The sequence below is a fragment of the Theropithecus gelada genome, chromosome 18, assembly GCF_003255815.1.
Source record: "Theropithecus gelada isolate Dixy chromosome 18, Tgel_1.0, whole genome shotgun sequence".
NCBI classification, from domain to species: domain Eukaryota; kingdom Metazoa; phylum Chordata; class Mammalia; order Primates; family Cercopithecidae; genus Theropithecus; species Theropithecus gelada.
The window spans coordinates 43,588,559-43,594,877 of NC_037686.1; positions in this window are offsets into that span (position 1 = coordinate 43,588,559).

The window sequence follows — 6,319 nt, forward strand, 5'->3', positions numbered from 1 at the left end:
CAACTGGAAGAAAGAGTATCAGCAATTGAGGATCAAATGAATGAAATGAAGCGAGAAGAGAAACCAAAAGAAAAAAGAAGAAAAAGAAATGAACAAAGCCTGCAAGAAGTATGGGATTATGTAAAAAGACCAAATCTACGTCTGATTGGGGTGCCTGAAAGTGAGGGGGAAAATGGAACCAAGTTGGAAAACACTCTTCAGGATATCATCCAGGAGAACTTTCCCAACCTAGTAGGGCAGGCCAACATTCAAATCCAGGAAATACAGAGAACGCCACAAAGATACTCCTCGAGAAGAGCAACTCCAAGACACATAATTGCCAGATTCACCAAAGTTGAAATGAAGGAAAAAATCTTAAGGGCAGCCAGAGAGAAAGGTCGGGTTACCCACAAAGGGAAGCCCATCAGACTCACAGCAGATCTCTCGGCAGAAACTCTACAAGCCAGAAGAGAGTGGGGGCCAATATTCAACATTCTTAAAGAAAAGAATTTTAAACCCAGAATTTCATATCCAGCCAAACTAAGTTTCATAAGTGAAGGAGAAATAAAATCCTTTACAGATAAGCAAATGCTTAGAGATTTTGTCACCACTAGGCCTGCCTTACAAGAGACCCTGAAGGAAGCACTCAACATGGAAAGGAACAACCGGTACCAGCCATCTCAAAAACATGCCAAAATGTAAAGACCATCGAGGCTAGGAAGAAACTGCATCAACTAATGAGCAAAATAACCAGTTAATATCATAATGGCAGGATCAAGTTCACACATAACAATCTTAACCTTAAATGTAAATGGACTAAATGCTCCAATTAAGAGACACAGACTGGCAAACTGGATAAAGAGTCAAGACCCATCAGTCTGCTGTATTCAGGAGACCCATCTCACACGCAGAGACATACATAGGCTCAAAATAAAGGGATGGAGGAAGATTTACCAAGCAAATGGAGAACAAAAAAAAGCGGGGGTTGCAATCCTAGTCTCTGATAAAACAGACTTTAAACCATCAAAGATCAAAAGAGACAAAGAAGGCCATTACATAATGGTAAAGGGATCAATTCAACAGGAAGAGCTAACTATCCTAAATATATATGCACCCAATACAGGAGCACCCAGATTCATAAAGCAAGTCCTTAGAGACTTACAAAGAGACTTAGACTCCCATACAATAATAATGGGAGACTTCAACACTCCATTGTCAACATTAGACAGATCAACGAGACAGAAAGTGAACAAGGATATCCAGGAATTGAACTCATCTCTGCAGCAAGCAGACCTAATAGACATCTATAGAACTCTCCACCCCACATCAACAGAATATACATTCTTCTCAGCACCACATCGTACTTATTCCAAAATTGACCACGTAATTGGAAGTAAAGCACTCCTCAGCAAATGTACAAGAACAGAAATTATAACAAACTGTCTCTCAGACCACAGTGCAATCAAACTAGAACTCAGGACTAAGAAACTCAATCAAAACCGCTCAACTACATGGAAACTGAACAACCTGCTCCTGAATGACTACTGGGTACATAAGGAAATGAAGGCAGAAATAAAGATGTTCTTTGAAACCAATGAGAACAAAGATACAACATACCAGAATCTCTGGGACACATTTAAAGCAGTGTGTAGAGGGAAATTTATAGCACTAAATGCCCACAAGAGAAAGCAGGAAAGATCTAAAATTGACACTCTAACATCGCAATTAAAAGAACTAGAGAAGCAAGAGCAAACACATTCGAAAGCTAGCAGAAGGCTAGAAATAACTAAGATCAGAGCAGAACTGAAGGAGGTAGAGACACAAAAAACCCTCCAAAAAATCAATGAATCCAGGAGTTGGTTTTTTGAAAAGATCAACAAAATTGACAGACCACTAGCAAGACTAATAAAGAAGAAAAGAGAGAAGAATCAAATCGACGCAATTAAAAATGAAAAAGGGGATATCACCACCGACCCCACAGAAATACAAACTACCATCAGAGAATACTATAAACACCTCTACGCAAATAAACTGGAAAATCTAGAAGAAATGGATAATTTCCTGGACACTTACACTCTTCCAAGACTAAACCAGGAAGAAGTTGAATCCCTGAATAGACCAATAGCAGGCTCTGAAATTGAGGCAACAATTAATAGCCTACCAACCAAAAAAAGTCCAGGACCAGATGGATTCACAGCTGAATTCTACCAGAGGTACAAGGAGGAGTTGGTACCATTCCTTCTGAAACTATTCCAATCAATAGAAAAAGAGGGAATCCTCCCTAACTCATTTTATGAGGCCAACATCATCCTGATACCAAAGCCTGGCAGAGATACAACAAAAAAAGAGAATTTTAGACCAATATCCCTGATGAACATCGATGCAAAAATCCTCAATAAAATACTGGCAAACCGGATTCAGCAACACATCAAAAAGCTTATCCACCATGATCAAGTGGGCTTCATCCCTGGGATGCAAGGCTGGTTCAACATTCGCAAATCAATAAACATAATCCAGCATATAAACAGAACCAAAGACAAGAACCACATGATTATTTCAATAGATGCAGAAAAGGCTTTTGACAAAATTCAACAGCCCTTCATGCTAAAAACGCTCAATAAATTCGGTATTGATGGAACGTACCTCAAAATAATAAGAGCTATTTATGACAAACCCACAGCCAATATCATACTGAATGGGCAAAAACTGGAAAAATTCCCTTTGAAAACTGGCACAAGACAGGGATGCCCTCTCTCACCACTCCTATTCAACATAGTGTTGGAAGTTCTGGCTAGGACAATCAGGCAAGAGAAAGAAATCAAGGGTATTCAGTTAGGAAAAGAAGAAGTCAAATTGTCCCTCTTTGCAGATGACATGATTGTATATTTAGAAAACCCCATTGTCTCAGCCCAAAATCTCCTTAAGCTGATAAGCAACTTCAGCAAAGTCTCAGGATACAAAATTAATGTGCAAAAATCACAAGCATTCTTATACACTAGTAACAGACAAACAGAGAGCCAAATCAGGAATGAACTTCCATTCACAATTGCTTCAAAGAGAATCAAATACCTAGGAATCCAACTTACAAGGGATGTAAAGGACCTCTTCAAGGAGAACTACAAACCACTGCTCAGTGAAATAAAAGAGGACACAAACAAATGGAAGAACATACCATGCTCATGGATAGGAAGAATCAATATCGTGAAAATGGCCATACTGCCCAAGGTAATTTATAGATTCAATGCCATCCCCATCAAGCTACCAATGAGTTTCTTCACAGAATTGGAAAAAACTGCTTTAAAGTTCATATGGAACCAAAAAAGAGCCCGCATCTCCAAGACAATCCTAAGTCAAAAGAACAAAGCTGGAGGCATCACGCTACCTGACTTCAAACTATACTACAAGGCTACAGTAACCAAAACAGCATGGTACTGGTACCAAAACAGAGATATAGACCAATGGAACAGAACAGAGTCCTCAGAAATAATACCACACATCTACAGCCATCTGATCTTTGACAAACCTGAGAGAAACAAGAAATGGGGAAAGGATTCCCTATTTAATAAATGGTGCTGGGAAAATTGGCTAGCCATAAGTAGAAAGCTGAAACTGGATCCTTTCCTTACTCCTTATACGAAAATTAATTCAAGATGGATTAGAGACTTAAATGTTAGACCTAATACCATAAAAATCCTAGAGGAAAATCTAGGTAGTACCATTCAGGACATAGGCATGGGCAAAGACTTCATGTCTAAAACACCAAAAGCAACGGCAGCAAAAGCCAAAATTGACAAATGGGATCTCATTAAACTAAAGAGCTTCTGCACAGCAAAAGAAACTACCATCAGAGTGAACAGGCAACCTACAGAATGGGAGAAAATTTTTGCAATCTACTCATCTGACAAAGGGCTAATATCCAGAACCTACAAAGAACTCAAACAAATTTACAAGAAAAAAACAAACAACCCCATCAAAAAGTGGGCAAAGGATATGAACAGACATTTCTCAAAAGAAGACATTCATACAGCCAACAGACACATGAAAAAATGCTCATCATCACTGGCCATCAGAGAAATGCAAATCAAAACCACAATGAGATACCATCTCACACCAGTTAGAATGGCGATCATTCAAAAGTCAGGAAACAACAGGTGCTGGAGAGGATGTGGAGAAATAGGAACACTTTTACACTGTTGGTGGGATTGTAAACTAGTTCAACCATTATGGAAAACAGTATGGCGATTCCTCAAGGATCTAGAACTAGATGTACCATATGACCCAGCCATCCCATTACTGGGTATATACCCAAAGGATTATAAATTATGCTGCTATAAAGACACATGCACACGTATGTTTATTGCAGCACTATTCACAATAGCAAAGACTTGGAATCAACCCAAATGTCCATCAGTGACAGATTGGATTAAGAAAATGTGGCATATATACACCATGGAATACTATGCAGCCATAAAAAAGGATGAGTTTGTGTCCTTTGTAGGGACATGGATGCAGCTGGAATCCATCATTCTTAGCAAACTATCACAAGAACAGAAAACCAAACACCGCATGTTCTCACTCATAGGTGGGAACTGAACAATGAGATCACTTGGACTCGGGAAGGGGAACATCACACACCGGGGCCTATCATGGGGAGGGGGGCGGGGGGAGGGATTGCATTGGGAGTTATACCTGATGTAAATGACGAGTTGATGGGTGCAGCACACCAACAAGGCACAAGTATACATATGTAACAAACCTGCACGTTATGCACATGTACCCTACAACTTACAGTATAATAATAATAAATAAATTTAAAAAAAAAAAAATAAAAAAAAAAAAAAAAAGAATCGGCAAACCTGAAGATAGATCAATAGAGATCATATATTTGAAGAATACAGAGAAAGAATAGAAATAATAGGAGGGAAAATAAAGACAAATGAGCAGAGCTTTGGAGAAAGTGGGGCACCAACATATTTGTAATGTAAGTACAGGAGTGGAGAGAAAGTGCAACGGCAAAAGGTTCTTGCCTTAGCCATGCCAAAGAATTGGTGTGGCGGCAGCCTGCGGCAAGAGAGACACGAATGGGACCAAGAGAAAAAAAAGCTGTAGGCTTTATTAAGCAGAGGGACAGTACAAAGCTTCCACAGTGTGGAAGGGGTCCCAAACGGGTAGCCAGTGTTAGATTTTTCGATCCCCTTTTAAACTCTTTAAGGCGGGAAATACGCGCGGCGGGAAATACGCGCGGCGGGAAGATGTTACCAGAGTGAGAAACAAAGACAATTAACATGTCTCAGGTCTTGAGGAAAACCGGAATTGTAACTTAAGTTTTATCTACTTTGTGACCTTGCAGCAGCATGGCAAAGGAGACAGGATCTCACAGGGTTTTACAAATTGTGTTTACAAGGAATTAGAATTGGGAGCATAGATAAGGTCTGCTGGTCACAGAAAAGCGGGCTTTTAACATTCCTTTTAGTTTCAGGGGAGGGGGAAGGGAGAGAGGGAGAGAGGACACAGGGAAGCTTATAGAAACTTTTCACTGTTTATAGCTTTCTTGGGGAAGAAAACACATGTACAGATTCTGATGTTAGGAATATTTTAAGCATGTATCTTCAATATTATTCATCCAGGACCAAAATAAGTCGTGATGCAGGAAATGACTGAGTTTCACAGCTTTCTGAGCCCCTACCCGACCCAGGAAGCCCAGCTGCCACCTCCTCTCAAAAGGAGCACGCGCGCACACACACACAAATTAAAAGAAATAGCTGAAAACTTCCGAAATTTAATTAAAACCCATTAATTCACGTATCAAGAAGCTCAAAGAACTCCAAGTAGGACAAACACAAGACCAATATACATCCAAATATATCATAATCGAAATGTTGAAAGACAAAAAATTTTGTCTCCCTAAGTTGTGGCAGGCCAGGTCTCACTAACGCAGGCCTCCATAACAACTGTTTCGGTATTGAGTGGTTAAGTTGAATATTAAGAGCTAGTGCCCTTATACAAAGGCTGGGATGTAACAAAAGCCCGCCAAGAGTTTTGCCTTGGCCTTTCCTGGGCCTTAAAGCATGACAAAATAACGAAGCAATTCTTAACAGGACCCATTTAGAATTAAACAAGTTTTATCGTAGGTCTGAAGAAACACTCTAGGCCTCCACAAACAAGTTTATTGGTGGTGTGAAGAAACCTCCCAAACCTCCGTGACTTAGCAGGAGACAAGGGTAATTACCCCAGCACCTGGACCCACTTAGATTAAGTAAATTTACTGATGCTTCAGAGGAAGGTCTTCAGGACTCAGACCTTCTGGGAACATAGTGACCATTCATGAAGTGATTGCTAC